Raw genomic sequence first — 17,752 nt, 5'->3', positions numbered from 1 at the left:
TACGCGTCCTGTTCCAGTACATGCGTATCTCTATATCCCTGGTAAATTATCACACCGTATAGCTACAGTACTAATAGTATGCCATTATTCAAAACAACTGTAAGCTGTGATGGTCACTAAAGACAATCATACATGTAGACAAACACGAGAGCTCAGTGCCGCGCGGTGCAGCCGCACTTTGCGCCTTGCCACTGTTCGCGCGGCTCCCCCCGTCGGAGGTTCGAGTCCTCCCTCGGGCATGGGTGTGTGTGATGTCCTTAGCGTAAGTTAGTTTAAGTTAGATTAAGTAGTGTGTGAGCCTAGGGATCGATTACCTCAGCAGTTTGGCCCCATAGGAAATTACCACTAATTTCCAAATTTCCAGAGCGCAATGTAGATACCTTGTCATTATCATGGAAAAGAGAATCATATCTTACAGTAAGTGGAAAACCAACACTATCATCTACAATATACTCTCCTCTCCGCTAAACGTGTAAACTAACACTTTTTCAAAGTATGCCACAGAAACTTATGCAATCTCCACTTTCTGAAGCAGGTAGGAAACCACAATTTAATACACTGAAGACACAGAAAAAAATAATAGGTTTAGCCCGGACATAACTGACATTTTATTCAAGCAAAAGACGAATGAAGGTTACAAGGATATAAGAACGAAAACTTTTACTAACATTCATCACAAGCGGTCTCTAGTCATTATCTCAGTTACGCGACTGCATTCGTGATTTCCTGTCAGAAAGGTGAAAAGTTGTAGAAACTGACAGAAAGTCGTTGAGCAAAACAGGAGTGATATCCAGCGTTCCATAGGGAAGCTTTATAGGCCATTTACTGTTCATAATCTATGTAAACGGTTCAAGAGACAATCTGAGCAATCCTATTAGATTGTTGCAGTTGTTACAGCAGTTGCACGTGTAGTAAAGTAGCCAGAAGATTAAAACCAATGGTCGGTCGTCGTGTGACTAGGGCCTCCCGTCGGGTGGACCGTTCGCCGGGTGCGAGTCTTTCGATGTGACGCCACTTCGGCGACTTGCGCGTCGATGGGGATGAAATGACGATGATTAGGACAACACAACACCAAGCCCCTGAGCGGAGAAAATCTCCGACCCACCCGGGAATCGAATCCGGGCCCTTAGGATTGACATTCTGTAGCACTGACCACTCAGCTACCTTTTTTTTATTTTTATTTTTTTTATTCCTTGTTGATCGTTGTATTTGGTCGTTGCGGACGTCACATGACATCCGTTAAAATTCGTTTGTTGATCGTTCCACTCAGTTTTTATTACAGAGGCCAACCAACTCTCTGACCGTACACGCTGAGCTACCGTGCCGGCAATACCGGGGACGGAATTCGGAAAGATTTAAGCATCATATTCGTAGCCGCGCGGAGTGGCCGCGCGTTTTGAGGTGCCATGTCACGGATTGCGCGGCCTTTCCCGCCGGAGGTTCGAGTCCTTCCTTTGTGTGTGTGTTGTTCTTACCATTAGTCTATGTTACTTTAAATAGTGTGTAAGTCGAGGGCCGATGACCTCAGCAGTTTGGTCCCTTAGGAATTCACACACGATTGAACATTCGATATTTGTATGGTGCGACAAATATTGCATGGTAACGACTCTAAACAATAAAAAAGTGTGAGTCATCCACATGAGTACCAAAAGGAATCTGTTGAATTACGGCTACACGATAAATCACACAAATCTATTGGGTGCCAATTCAACGAAATACCTAGGCATTACAATTGCGGACAGCTTAAACTTGAACGATGGCATAGAAAATGTTGTGCAGACGACCAGTCAAGAACCACACTTTATTGGCAGAAGACTTAGATGAAAGGTGAAACACATCTATTAAAGAGACTGGCTGCGCTATGCTTGTCGGTCCTCATTTGTGCGCGTAGTGGGATCCTTACTGACGAATGACATCGAAGAAGTTCAGAGAAGGGCAGCTCATTCTGTATTGCCGCGGTGTAGGAGAGAAAGTGTTACGGGTGTTATACGCAAGCTGTGGTGGCTATCATTCAAACAGAGGCGTTTTCCGTTGCAGTGAGACTATTTAACGAAATTTAAGTCACCAACTTGGTCTGTGAAAGCGAAAACATTCTTCTGTCGCCAACAGACAGGGAGGTAAGATAATCGCATTGAAATAAGTCAGAGGTCGCACGGAGAGATTAATTTCCCGGGTGCTGTTCGAGGGTGGCACGGTAAGGAATCTATTGATGGTTCGATGAATCCCCTGCCAAGCGCTATGAACTGCAGAGTAGTCATGTGGACGTAGAGTGTATGAAAAACGAAAACCATATTTACTGTGTTACTCTGCGTAGGTAGTATTTATAGGCATACGACATTTTTTTATGATACAGGGATCAGGACATTATTTTCGTACAGTAAATGCTGTAACATTTAATGTGGACCACAAAATAGACAAAATGCTCTGTTTAGGCTCTTGTCAGCTATCAAACTTGAAAAGCTATAATATCACGATTCTTTCCGATCACGTGCCAGAGGTTAAATCATCTTGCCTTCAGAAATTCCCCATGAAAGACTACTGGGAATATCAGTAAATACTGAAACATCAAAAAATAAGTTACAGAATAATCTTCTTTCCAGATGTGTTATTACTTCTAAGAACCCCCCCCCCCCCCCCAATGAAACTAAGTCAAAACTTTGCTTGTACATTGGAAAACTCTAGCTCTACCGACAACTGGTTCAAATGGCTCTCAGCACTATGGGACTTAACATCTGAGGTCATCAGTCCCCTAGAACTTAGAACTACTTAAACCTAACTAACCTGAGGACGTCACACACATCCATGCCCGAGGCAGGATTCGAACCTGCGACCGTAGCGGTCGCGCAGATCCAGATTGAAGCGCCTAGAACCACTCGGCCACACCGGCCGGCCTCTAGCGACAAAATTCGGAGATTATTCAGGGATATTTTCAAAGTACCTTGGTGTAAGAGACCAGTGGTCTGCAGCGGCACACCGCACAATTATTTGCGTTTCAATTGATTTCTAATCGCCAGTTTAATTTTGTAGATCTATTACACTGAAAATATCTGCACAACAGTGCAGATCTGTGCTGTATTCGGTATGTGTCTTGTTCGGAAACATACTTGCCCCATTCACTCAAGATACTTGCCGATGATAAAGTGATGTCTACTTATCTCTTCAGCCTCAAGGTCGCATACTGTTCGGATCTGTCTTCTACTTCCTGCAGTGTTAGTTATACACTGACAGTAATACACATACATGTGAATACGTGTACCAGTGAATGGTTGGTACACATGCATCTCATGTATGTGTTCACTAAATGCAGCTTAGGAGTGTCGCAACGACGTAAAGCCCACCCCCCAAGATGAGCAACCAGATCACAGTACTTATGCATCAGATGGCTGCTGAATTACTCTTTTTTTAGGACTGAACGTTATGGTGACTGGGTATTACTGGCTCTCTCACTATTCTGAGTGTATTTTTACAGGAAAAAAGACATTAGGGTTGTACACCGAATAAATCATAATTACGTTGTGCCTTGTAGCGAATCACAGAAGGCAACGGAACTTTCACGTCAAAATACAGGTTTCCTAACACAAAATATGGTGTGTACTATTTAAACAGCAAATACAAATTGTTCTCACAAGTGTACTTTAACCGAATGTTGCACTGACGACTCAGACAAAGCGTCAAAATAAAAACACGTGATACTGTGTTATTAGAAATAGCTGAGGTGCTAATTATTAATTTTAAATATATCAAGTGCGCCAGTCTTGTTCGCACTGTCGTACTGAAGTTTGTGAATATAAAAACAAGCAAGTTCCATATAATTAGCACAATTAGTAGTGGTAGGTTCCAATCCTGCCTCGGGAATGGATGTGTGTGATGACCTTAGGTTAGTTAGGTTTAAGTAGTTCTAAGTTCTAGGGGACTGATGACCTCAGACTTTAAGTCCCATATTGCTCAGAGCCCTTTTTAGATGATACGACATGGGATTAATATTAATCTTTTCACAGATATTTTTCCATATACCGCATAATTACACTCCTGGAAATGGAAAAAAGAACACATTGACACCGGTGTGTCAGACCCACCATACTTGCTCCGGACACTGCGAGAGGGCTGTACAAGCAATGATCACACGCACGGCACAGCGGACACACCAGGAACCGCGGTGTTGGCCGTCGAATGGCGCTAGCTGCGCAGCATTTGTGCACCGCCGCCGTCAGTGTCAGCCAGTTTGCCTAGCCGGCCGGTGTGGCCGTGCGGTTAAAGGCGCTTCAGTCTGGAACCGCGTGACCGCTACGGTCGCAGGTTCGAATCCTGCCTCGGGCATGGATGTGTGTGATGTCCTTAGGTTAGTTAGGTTTAATTAGTTCTAAGTTCTAGGCGACTGATGACCTCAGAAGTTAAGTCGCATAGTGCTCAGACCCCCCAGCCAGTTTGCCGTGGCATACGGAGCTCCATCGCAGTCTTTAACACTGGTAGCATGCCGCGACAGCGTGGACGTGAACCGTATGTGCAGTTGACGGACTTTGAGCGAGGGCGTATAGTGGGCATGCGGGAGGCCGGGTGGACGTACCGCCGAATTGCTCAACACGAGGGGCGTGAGGTCTCCACAGTACATCGATGTTGTCGCCAGTGGTCGGCGGAAGGTGCACGTGCCCGTCGACCTGGGACCGGACCGCAGCGACGCACGGATGCACGCCAAGACCGTAGGATCCTACGCAGTGCCGTAGGGGACCGCACCGCCACTTCCCAGCAAATTAGGGACACTGTTGCTCCTGGGGTATCGGCGAGGACCATTCGCTGCCGTCTCCATGAAGCTTGGCTACGGTCCCGCACACCGTTAGGCCGTCTTCCGCTCACGCCCCAACATCGTGCAGCCCGCCTCCAGTGGTGTCGCGACAGGCGTGAATGGAGGGACGAATGGAGACGTGTCGTCTTCAGCGATGAGAGTCGCTTCTGCCTCGGTGCCAATGATGGTCGTATGCGTGTTTGGCGCCGTGCAGGTGAGCGCCACAATCAGGACTGCATACGACCGAGGCACACAGGGCCAACACCCGGCATCATGGTGTGGGGAGCGATCTCCTACACTGGCCGTACACCACTGGTGATCGTCGAGGGGACACTGAATAGTGCGCGGTACATCCAAACCGTCATCGAACCCATCTTTCTACCATTCCTAGACCGGCAAGGGAACTTGCTGTTCCAACAGGACAATGCACGTCCGCATGTATCCCGTGCCACCCAACGTGCTCTAGAAGGTGTAAGTCAACTACCCTGGCCAGCAAGATCTCCGGATCTGTCCCCCATTGAGCATGTTTGGGACTGGATGAAGCGTCGTCTCACGCGGTCTGCACGTCCAGCACGAACGCTGGTCCAACTGAGGCGCCAGGTGGAAATGGCATGGCAAGCCGTTCCACAGGACTACATCCAGCATCTCTACGATCGTCTCCATGGGAGAATAGCAGCCTGCATTGCTGCGAAAGGTGGATATACACTGTACTAGTGCCGACATTGTGCATGCTCTGTTGCCTGTGTCTATGTGCCTGTGGTTCTGTCAGTGTGATCACGTGATGTATCTGACCCCAGGAATGTGTCAATAAAGTTTCCCCTTCCTGGGACAATGAATTCACGGTGTTCTTATTTCAATTTCCAGGAGTGTATATGCAACTGATTAATTTCCTCCATTTTTCTGGACATGCCTTTGCTTTGACTGGTTCATCAAGATACCGAGAAGTTTGTAGAATAGGGATACCGATTATAATAGATTATTACTACAGTTGTGTGTCACCCATTAGGAAAGCATCTCACGAAGGAGATCCACTTTTCCTTAGCTCTATTACATGGCCTCGTTCAAACTCGGCAAGTAGCTCATACAGTCTTTGTCCCCTAAAAGGCTTGTTTTATTCACACCGACATCGTGACGTCAAATCTGGACGACAACTGGGTGTGTATCGCCTATTTATAGCAACGTGCATCGCCGCGCCACAGCGTAACTAGTAGCGCCGCTTTTAGACACGCCCACACCACGCCGTAACGGAGAAGTGAGGAAACTGTTCCAGAATTGAAGACCGCTATTTAGAGGGACGGATATGAATACTGGCCTATGATTTCCAGGACCCGAGACCCAACGAAAGGCAACCGAGAAGAAAATGCAAAGATGGTTACTTTATAAACCCTACTAAGTAATCAAGTCTGTGTTAAGTGATTGTAATGTCTTAGCTTACTCTATTGGGTCTCAATCAAAAGAAGACGCTAGAAATATCTATTCAGGAATTTAGGGTTTGTTTCTTACAAGCACTATGAGTGAAAATACGTCCAGTCTTCAAGGTAGTTGCATGAAACTTATGAAGTAGCAGATAGTGAGATTAGGTTATCATTCACAAAGTTTTTCACTGTTGATTCTTGTTTAATACTTTCTGTCGTATATATTGCGCATCATTTTGAGATTATTTTTCAGTCTTTAATTTATTTTTATATGCACAATTTTATTTACGTATTTTCCAGAATTTTATCATATTTTTCGTTCATCTAACTTGGACCTGAATAATTGTAATCTTCAATATAACTTGAACTAGTCATTATCGCACTTTTTTCTAACAGGGACACAGAATGGTTTTATCTACGCTGAAGAGCCAAAGAAACTGGTACACCTGCCTAATATCGTCAAGGGCCCCTTCGACAATGCAGAAGTGCCGCAACACGTTGTGGCATCGACTCGAATAGTGTCTGAAGTAGTGCTGGAGGGGCTACCCATAAATCCGTAAGAGTGGGTGCAGGTCTCTTCTTAACAGCACGCTGCAAGGCAGATATGCTAAATAATGTTCATGTCTGGGGGGTTTGGTGGCCAGCGGAAGTGTTGGAAGACTGTTCCTGGGGCCTCTCTGTAGCAATTCAGGACGTTTGGGGTGTCGCATTGTCCTGATGGAATTTCCCAAGTCCTTCGGAATGCACAATGAATATGAATAGAAGTAGATGATCAAACAGGATGCTTACATGCTTGTCTCCTGTCAGAGTCGTATTGACACGTATCAGGGATCCCATATCAGTTCAACTGCACACTCCTCACACCTCCTCACCTTCCGCCCCCCCCCCCCAACTCTAACAGTCCCCTGCTGCCATGCAGGGTCCATGGATTCATGAGGTTGTCTCCAAACCCGTACACGTCCATGCACTAGATAGAATGTCAAACTAGACTCGTCCAACCAGGCCACATGTTTCCAAACATCACAGTTCAATGTCGGTGTTGACAGGCCCAGGCGAGGCGTAAGGCTTTGTGTCAAGCAGTCATCAAGGGTACACGAGTGGGCCTTCGGCCCCCAAAGCTCATAACGATGATGTTTCGTTGAATGGTTCGCACGCTGACAGTTGTTGACGGCCCAACATTGAAATCTGCAGCAATTCGGGAAAGGGTTGCACTTCTATCACGCTGAAAGATTCTCTTCAGCCGTCGTCGGTTCCGTTCTTTCAGGATCTTTTCCGGGCGATGCGATGTCGGAGATTTAATGTTTTACCAGATTCGTGATATTCACGGTACACTCGTGAAATAATCGCACGGGAAAACCGCATTTCACCGTCACCTCGCGTATACTGTGTCCCATCGCTCGTGTGCCGACTACAACACCACGTTCAAGCTCAAATCTGGATAACATGCCATTGTAGCAGCAGTAAGTGACCTGATAATTGCGCCACACACTTGTTGTCTGTTCAAAATGATCAAATGTGTGTGAAACCTTATGGGACTTAACTGCTAAGGTCATCAGTCCCTAAGCTTACACACTACTTAACCTAAATTGTCCTAAGGACAAGTACACACACCCATGCCCGAAGGAGGACTCCAACCTCCGCCGGGACCAGCCGCACAGTCCATGACTGCTGCGCCTTGGACCGCTCGGCTAATCCCGCGCGGCTACTTGTTGTCTCATATAGGCGTTGTCGACAGCAGCGCCGTATTCTGCCTGTTTACGTATCTCTGTATTTGAATACGCGTGGCTGTATTAATTTCTTCGGCGCTTCAGTGTAACTTGAACTAGTCACTTCATTATCGCCCTTTGTTATAACAGGGATGCACAATGGTTTTATCTGTTTGCTTCTATTATGTCACTGTGTATGTAATACTTTATCAGATACTCGGCATAGTTTGCTAAGTGCAAATACAAGCCGGACGAGGTGGTCGAGCGGTTCTAGGCGCTACAGTTTGGAACCGCGCTACCGCTGCGGTGGCAGGTTCGAATCCTGCCTCGGGCATGCATATGTGTGATGTCCTTAGGTTAGTTAGATTTAAGTAGTTCTAAGTTCTATGGGGATTGATGACCTCAGATGTTAAGTCCCATAGTGCTCAGAGCCATTTGAACCATTTTGCAAATACAACGTTGTCCTGTCAATAGCAACTTCGATATGGGGGATCTGCACTAGCGCCAGTGAGCGGTCTAGTTATTTTTAGTATTTTTGTGCGTTTAGTCGACCAGCAGACACGCTTCTCACATTCAGTTATCCAGTATCACTCACTTTGGATGTTGTAATTTCGCTTTCCACTAGTTTATTTTCAGAACAACCTTGAATTATTAGATATTTATTTAAAAAAGAACTAAAAACTTAGTAAGCTCAGTAAACCTTTCTTTATATGTTAGTGTAGATGTAGGTCGCGCATTGGGCAAATGTGCAAACAAGAGAACTGAGATGGCGACGGTAGTGTGGAAGATCCGGGTCGTAGGCGCATGACCGGCCGCGCGCTAGTATTCGCCCGGGGAAGAATTTCCGTGTGAGAGGAGACAGCAGCTGGTGCAGCCGCCTGAACGGCGCCGCGGGAGCGTAAAATGCGGGTTGCGGGCGGAAGTGGCGCCCTCCTCGCTGAGGGTGAGGGTGAGGGTGAGTGAGGGTGAGGGCGAATGTGAGGGTGAAGGTGGGGGAGGTCCTGCTGGATGGAGGTGGGGCAGCACGGCCACGGTGGACCGACCGCAGTAATGGGGCCACGGGGATGCCGCACAACACGCTAATCCGGCGAGGTCGGAAGTGTGGAATGCTTAAAGACACGGCGAGCGCGGCGCGCTAGGGGGCACTCTGTGTGTGGACGCTCGCAGTCAGCGATGTTGTTCACCGGCAGTGCTCGCCCCCTAGCGAAGTTGATTCAGTTTCACAGCCAGTGGATGTAAAGCATAAATTTCTAAAGCTTGTTCTGTGGCCACAAATTTTTACGACGGAAACGATTTTACAGAGCCACGGAGAAAATACACAGAGAGAATCGCCTCACCAAGGTGGAGTTGTGCGACATAAACGAAAGTTGGTAACCGTATTTCTATAGCTGAAAGTTGATGTCTATTCAAATTTTGCGCCAGTCGCATAAGAGTGACGCTAGTGCCGCCACTATAAGGATCTACATCTACATCTACATGGGTACTCTGCAAATCACATTTAAGTGCCTGGCAGAGGGTTCATCGAACCACCTTCACAATTCTCTAGTATTCCAGTCGCATAAGAGTGACGCTAGTGCCGCCACTATAAGGATCTACATCTACATCTACATGGGTACTCTGCAAATCACATTTAAGTGCCTGGCAGAGGGTTCATCGAACCACCTTCACAATTCTCTAGTATTCCAATGTCGTATAGCGCGCGGAAAGAATGAACACCTATATCTTTCCGTACGAGCTCTGATTTCCCTAATTTTATCTTGGTGATCGTTCCTCCCTATGTAGGATTTTCTAAGTGTCCTGCCAATAGAACGCAGTCTTTTGTTAGCCTTCTCCACAATATTTTCTATGTGTTCCTTCCAATTTAAGTTGTTCGTAATTGTAATACCTAGGTATGTAGCTGAATTTGCGGCTTTTAGATTAGACTGATTTATCGTGTAATCGAAGTTTAACGCGTTCCTTTTAGCACTCATGTGGATGACCTCATACTTTTCGTTATTTAGAGCCAACTGCCACTTTTGGCACCATTCAGATATCTTTTCTAAGTCTTTTAGCAGTTCATTTTGGTCTTCTGATGACTTTATTAGTCGATAAACGACAGCGTCATCTCCAAACAACCGAAGACGGCTGCTCATATTGTCTCCAAAATCGTTAATATAGATAAGGAACAGCAAAAGGCCTATGACACTACCTTTGGGAAGGACGCAAATCTGCTTTGATTTAAATAAACGCTATAATGGTAGTGAACGTTAGTTACCTTTGAGGGTGGACGTGGTGAGTTAATGTTACTCAAGAAAGTCTTTAAGGCGACAATGACACTATTATCAGCGCCTCGCTGAATGAACTCGTGTAATAGAGCGACAGGAAGCTGGATGCCCCTTCTGCGATGCTGCAGAAAAACTTGGCAGGAATGTAGCCACTGTACATGATTGCTGGTAGCGGCGGTCACACGAATATTCAGTCGCAAGAAGACCAGACAGCCACATCGCAATACCGAGAAGGAAGACCATTGTGCCCTGGCGCACAGTATAATGCATCTTCAGCAGCAATTTGAGCAGCAGTTGGCACCACAAAGAACTGTTACAAATCGGTTACCTCAAGGACAGCTCCGAGCCAGACGCCCTGTAACATGCATTCCACTGACTGAACCACCGCCATTTGCGACTTCAATGGTGTCAAGCGAGAGCTCAGTGAAGGGCAGGGTGGAGATCTGTTCTGTTTTCTGATGAAGGCTGGTTCTGCCTCACTGCCTTTTATGGCCGTGTGATGATTAGAAGGATACTAGTTGAGAGCCTGCAACCAACCTGTGTGCGTGCTAGACACATTGGACCTATACTTGGAGTTATGGTCTGGAGTGAGATTTCGTATCACAGAAGGAGCACTCCTGTGTTTACACCACGCACGCAAACTACAGATTTGCATGCCAGTCCGGTAATTCAACCTGTTGTGCCGCCACTCGTGAATAGCATTTAGTGGAGTGTTTTCCAACAGGATAACGTTCGCCCACGTACGACTTACCAGCTTCTACAGTGTCGACATATTTCCTCGGCCTGCTCTGTCACCATATCCCTCGCCAATAGAGCACATACGAGACATCATCCGACGACAACTCCAGCGTCATCTAAAAACAACATTAACCATCTATGTATTCGTTCAAATTGCTCTGAGCACTATGGGACTTGACATCTGAGGTCATCAGTCCCCTAGACTTAGAATTACTTAAACCTAACTAACCTAAAGACGTCACACACATCCATGTCCGAGGCAGAAATCGAACCTGCGACCGTTGTAGCAGCGTGGTTCCGGACTGAAGCGCCTAGAACGGCTCGGCCACAGTGGCCGGCGTCTATGTATTGACCGACCGAGTGCAACGGGCATGGAACTCCGTTCCACAAATTGATGTTCGGCACCTGTACTACACGATGAATGCACGTTTGCGTATTTGCATTCAACACTCAGGCGTTTACATCTGTTTTCCAGTAGCCTATTTCGCGCTTACATTAACCTGTGGTCTTGCAATGTTAATCGCTTAAATTTGTTGCCTATACAAATGATTCCCGAAATTTCATTATTCTGCATTAATTACCTTTTGGTGTAGCAATTTTTTCTCATATGTTTATCTAAATTTCAATCATTCCTTATTGAAATAAATCAAATTAGTCTTTATCAATGAAGACACACACGTCACTGGCGTAATATTCTACAATATTTAATATTTTACAAACCGATTTTCGTCCGCTACGCCATCGTGGAAACTAATGAGCGTATGTGCATTTTTCCGAGCATAGCACTGAATGATCAGACATAATTTCCTTACACACACTTTTTAACTTCAAATGCCAATAATAATCCCATCCATAACGCTTCATAACTTAGGTCTCCTACTCACATGCCCGTTTTTCCTTTACTTAGGTTACTATGGTTCCACTTGCCCTGTTACAATTTTATTCTGTACGGTTATGGTTGTTTCACATACCTGTTTAGTATCACCTGTAATTTTTTACGTATTTGTAATGCACGAGCTGCTAAGGACAAGACTAAGATAGTCAGCTACACCGCATGGAACATGTTACCAAAGTTCTATGTGGATTATACAACTTATATTTCTCCTAAGAAAAATTGTTGTAATTTGTGATGTAGTTCATTATTTAATGCACTATATGTTTTATCTAAGCTAAATAGTTTTACATTTCATTTTTACAGTAATAATTCTTCTCCTTTAAGTCCTAACTCAAACTTTAACAATTGCCATCTTCTGAAACCAAACGAGATTCTCTGTATGTGATCTGGTTTAAATCTTTGATCCCACGAAAGTTACACAGACAGAAGTACGCGGTCGAGTCGCATTAATGTGACCACCGCTTGTTTTGGATATCAACGCATGTGGCAGCACTAGCAGTGGAGGATATGTGAAGTGTAGTGTAGGTGCGGGGGCAGGCGTATTCAAAAGACCGAGCCGGGGCAACTGTGGTGTACCACGGACCATTGTCGAGGGCTTATGACAATGATTGATGCCTGAGCTCATTAACAAATTGAAACTGCTACTCCTCCCGGTATTACGATTTATCTGTGGTTTACTCGGTTGACATTCCGTCATGTTTATGACCAGGAAAATGTGTTATACCGACCTCGCATAGTGTCCCGTGGCTTTCCACGGTGTGTGTCATTGAATCCCTTACTATACGCCCTTTCTTTCGCCGACCGGGAGCGTCTCTTTAGCGTCAAAGTTATTCCAGTGGGTGGTCCACGTTCGTATCTACGCCCATCCGCCATGCTTTTGAGTGACAAGAGAGTGGCTTCACGAGGCATGCGTCAAGCTGTTGACATGGGAGGTAGGAAATGGACTCACTTTGTCCCTCAAAACACTACTGCGGTGTTACTCACCCGAAAACGATGTAATTACTTCTCATCTGAACTTCAGCTAGGCCCGTAAAAACTTCCTGTTTAGTCAGATGCTATGCTACTTGGTCTGCTTTGACTGCAAACTGACATGGACACGTCATAATGCGTACCTCATAGACAAGGTGTAACACACGGCGAATGCACAGTGGATGCTTGCTAGAGTTTAGTGGGGACGGAACCGACAGTCCTCTTAAGTCTGTATAAGGTCTTGATCCACACTGTCTTCGATTATGGCAACATCGTCTACAGCAAAGCGAAGAAATCGACTTGGCGTAATGTCGATGTCCTCCGTTATAGGGTGCTTCATCTTGTTCTAGGAGCAATAAAATCAACGCCCACCAACACACTGTTAGTGCAGGTGACTTCAGTGCCGCTCTCCATACATTTGACAGATATTGTCTGATAATTTTCTCTTAAGACGTCTTCCATAGTTGCTGGTGACTCCCTCAAGGTGGTGGTTAAGTTCTGGGGACTCACCCAGCCACCTCACAGCCGACGGACGAACCGAACTCCCTTACAAATTCATAGCTGTGAGAAATGGCCTCATCTTTTATCGATAGTCCTGCAAGATTCGAAGCTCCCTTCCTCTCGCTCTCCCTTTGATAATTACTTCACCACAACCCCAGCTTCGTACTTGCAATCCGATTTCACAATGAGGGCAAACATTAATCACGATCGGGAGCGCTTTCCTAGTCGCCATTGGTCACAGTATCCTTGCATCTACACAGATGTGTCAAAATGTGAGGCGGGTGTGAGATACGCCTTCTTCAACCCCGCTAGCTACACATACCAAATGTTTGCTCTGCCACCTCAATCATTTATCGAGACAGTGGAGTTACTGGCTACTGTCCATCAGAGAGGCTGTTTACTACGACACGCAGACTTTCCGACTCATATTGATCCTCACACATTCCCAAAGTGTATTGCAGAAACTACAACATTCGATGTTTGATGTACAGATTAACTTCCATGTCTTGAGTGTCTTAGATACTTTGGAGACTGTCATAAATGCGCGAAATCGGGCATTCACGTCCGATTACTTTGGATAAATGATTGTTAAGTCATTCTCCATAGTGAAACTGTTGACCATCTCGATAAGAGGAGCATTGCGGAAGGACAGTTCCGTAACGCTCCAATCCCTAAGACGACCAAGAAATCTGCTTATCACGTCTGGAATTGTGAATGGCACGAATCCCAGCAATGTAGGGCAACCAACTGGCGGCTATACAACCGAATGTGTCTTCTCGGCCATGGTTCGCCTCGGTGAAACTTAGTAAACGTCCTTTGAACACTCTCACCTGCATGAGACTAAGACCTCGCCCACCTGTACCGGTTGAAAATTATCGCTTCTGGACACTGTGATCAGGACACAACGATGGCCGCGGATGTGAACAATGTCGTATTAGCGTGTACCAAATAATCAGCTGCACAGACGGTATCATCCCCTTCCTACAGATGTATATGATTGATTTCACTGGCTCGGTGTACATAGGTATTACTTGCTCGCGAACTCCCATAAAAAGCTGGTATCGAGCATCAATGTAAAAGACGTGTGGAAATTATCTCCGCATGGACATCTATTTGTGTTTTATTTTCCGTTAAGGACTTCTTTTTGTAAACGACACCGTTCTTCAGCTTGCCATTATAAGTTGCTGTGGGGCACCGGCTCTGTTTGAACCCTGGGTCGTAATTGTGTGTTTTTTAAATTTATATAAAGAACTTACCTTTGTACTTTCATCTCTTATCATTATAAAAATTTTGTGAAAATGGCACTGTTGTAACGACTGCTGGCTGTTCATCTGTTAGTCTTTTTTATAATGCTCTACTATGGAAATTGCAATTATGCTAGTACGGCACTTTTGTAACTAGTGTTGTCTGTATGGTCTTTTCTGCCATAAGCCACAAATAAATAAATAAAACATCACAGCGGTGAACGACGGCTGTGTACCGGCTTAGAGTCGTGCAACTCTTGAGCAACGATTGCCCAGATGATCCGTAGGGCTACCAGTAGCGTCTCCTCAACGACCGATCAGCGAAAGTTGCCTCCACATCAGGTGTCTGGTTCATACACCCATGCTGACTGCTCTTCAAAGGCAATACAGCACCTGGACGTCCAATAAATGGCGACAGGTGGCCCTTTCAGATTAATCACATATTATGCTCCATCAGACAAGTGGCCGTTGACTTGAACGGCGTGACACGTCTGAAAGCAAACACACTGCAACTATCTTCGGAGGAGGGAGCGTTGTGGGTTGGGGAATGTTTTCGTGGCATTCCCTGGGTGATCTCGTCGTTCTGGAAGAGACAGTGGATTAACACACTTATTCATCCTTCTTTGGCACCATGTCTGTCCCTATATGCAATATTTCTCCCTGGCACGATGGGATCTACCAGCAGGACAGTGCAACATGCGTACGGCTCGCAGTGTACGTGACCGTTTGGAACAGCACCAGGATGCGTTTATCGTACTGTCCTAGCCACAAACTCTCTGATTTAAATCCAATCGAGAATCTGTGTGACCAACGCAGTCAGGACGTAAGCGTCATGGGTCCTCAACCGAGAAAACTAGCGTAGCTGGCGCCGGCACTGGAGGCGACATGGTACCTTCCAGAACCTCATTTTCTCTCCTCCTGCACGTCACGCAGCGGTCCGCGCTGCAAAAGTGGGGTGCTAAGGTTTTTGACAGGTGGTCACGTCACTGTGACGGAACAGTTTGTTTATCTTTGTACCTGACGATGGCGTAACAGCCGATAACCAGTTTGTAAAAAATAAATATTATAGAATAAGTCAGCAAGTCTTCTGTGTTTTATAATTCAAAATGTGTAAAGTACTCTAACAAGACACATTGGAACAATCAATCGTTGTAATTTAGCTTTAGTCACGGGAAGAGTTATCTCATTTGAAGATATGTCGTGTATGACGCCCGAATATTGTGGCTACTGTGGACAAAATATCAGACGAGAGAACTCTCTAAAATGTTGCCAGTCACGCATTATTCACCTCTGCCAGCACTTTTTGCAACACTTATAACATTTCTGGAACAGGTTTTAGCTCTCTCCGCCATACGCTATGACATCGGCGATACCAGTACTTCTTATAGCTTCCAGCCATCCACTCTCCAGTAGTGTTGCTCTTTGCACCACCTGAAGCGTCCTTTAGCAAATGACTACAGAAATTAGAGGCTTATCCTCCAGTGATCGATCACTGTGCCTTATTCTTTTTAACTCCGTACTCACAGCCATTGTTCTACCTGGGCTGCTGGTAGCACTTCGGACATTTGTTACTATTAGTTTCGAACAACACGTAAGTGTTACAGAGATGCTTCGGGAACTCAAATGGGAATCCCTGGAGAGAAGGAAATATTCTTTTCGAGAAACGGTATTGTGAAAGTTTAAAGAACCGGCACTTGAAGCTGACTGCCGAACCATTTTACTGCCGCCAACGTATGTTGCGCATATGGACTACGAAGATAAGATACGAGAAATTAGGGCTCATACGGACTTGTTCTGCCACGCAACTTTACTGTCCATTTAACTATAATTTTCGATTTTGTCCCATTAACGTCGAATTCATGAGCTGCCTTTTGCTTTTCCCAAAAATATTTGAAAATGTTGTGTTCAACCGTTTCTTTAAGCGTCTAACTGCAAATAATATACTATTCAAGTAACAGTTTGACTTCCTTAACGATTCTGATAAAGAGAAAGCTGTTTACACTTACAGTGCGAATGTAATTAACTCATTAAATAATAAATTAGAGGCTACTGGCATTCTCAGTGACCTATCAAAAGCCTTTGACTGTGTGAATCACAGCATTCTCGTAAGTAAATTATAATAGTGTGGTGTCACGGGCAATGCTGTGAAATGGTTTGAATCTTATCTAACTAACAGGAAATCAAGGGTGTCGTTATGAATTACCTGTGCAGTAATCAGTCAGTCTTCATCTGACTGGGAATTAATTACATTTGGTCCCAGAATGAGATTTTCACTCTGCAGCGGAGTGTGCGCTGATATGAAACTTCCTGGCAGATTAAAACTGTGTGCCCGACCGAGACTCGAACTCGGGACCTTTGCCTTTCGCGGGCAAGTGCTCTACCAACTGAGCTACCGAGGCACGACTCACGCCCGGTACTCACAGCTTTACTTCTGACAGTACCTCGTCTCCTACCTTCCAAACTTTACAGAAGCTCTCCTGCGAACCTTGCAGAACTAGCACTCCTGAAAGAAAGGATATTGTGGAGACATGGCTTAGCCACAGCCTGGGGGATGTTTCCAGAATGAGATTTTCACTCTGCAGCGGAGTGTGCGCTGATATGAAACTTCCTGGCAGATTAAAACTGTGTGCCCGACCGAGACTCGAACTCGGGGCCTTTGCCTTTCGCGGGCAAGTGCTCTACCAACTGAGCTACCGAAGAACGACTCACGCCCGGTACTCACAGCTTTACTTCTGACAGTACCTCGTCTCCTACCTTCCAAACTTTACAGAAGCTCTCCTGCGAACCTTGCAGAACTAGCACTCCTGAAAGAAAGGATATTGTGGAGACATGGCTTAGCCACAGCCTGGGGGATGTTTCCAGAATGAGATTTTCACTCTGCAGCGGAGTGTGCGCTGATATGAAACTTCCTGGCAGATTAAAACTGTGTGCCCGACCGAGACTCGAACTCGGGACCTTTGCAAAGGTCCCGAGTTCGAGTCTCGGTCGGGCACACAGTTTTAATCTGCCAGGAAGTTTCAATTACATTTGGTGTTGGTCAAGGTTCCATCTTTGGGCTGTTGCTTCTTCTTGTGTACTTAAATTACCTCTAGTGTGTTACATTGCCAGATGTTAAGATTGTTTTGTTTGCAGGTGATACAAAAATTGCGATAAGTTGCAAGTCGATAAAGATTTAGAAATAGCTAACATTAATAAATTGTTTAAAGCTAATTGACTGTCATTAAACTTTGAAAAGACCAA

The 17,752-nt window shown here is 45.5% G+C and overlaps 1 long non-coding RNA gene and 1 other non-coding gene across 2 annotated transcripts in view; one reads left to right on the top strand and one right to left on the bottom strand.

Moving 5' to 3' along the window:
* Positions 1–17,752, top strand: part of LOC126253104 (uncharacterized) — a 187,729-nt gene that overhangs the window by 80,703 nt on the left and 89,274 nt on the right. The gene's annotated exons all lie outside the window — the stretch shown is intronic.
* Trnas-cga (transfer RNA serine (anticodon CGA)) lies at positions 16,837–16,911 on the bottom strand. Its single transcript has one exon. It is a non-coding gene; the product is annotated as a tRNA-Ser (tRNA).

The sequence above is a fragment of the Schistocerca nitens genome, chromosome 4 (assembly GCF_023898315.1).
Source record: "Schistocerca nitens isolate TAMUIC-IGC-003100 chromosome 4, iqSchNite1.1, whole genome shotgun sequence".
NCBI lineage: Eukaryota > Metazoa > Arthropoda > Insecta > Orthoptera > Acrididae > Schistocerca > Schistocerca nitens.
Note: the sequence above shows the minus strand (reverse complement) of the source record. Positions and strands in the feature narration are given on the sequence as shown.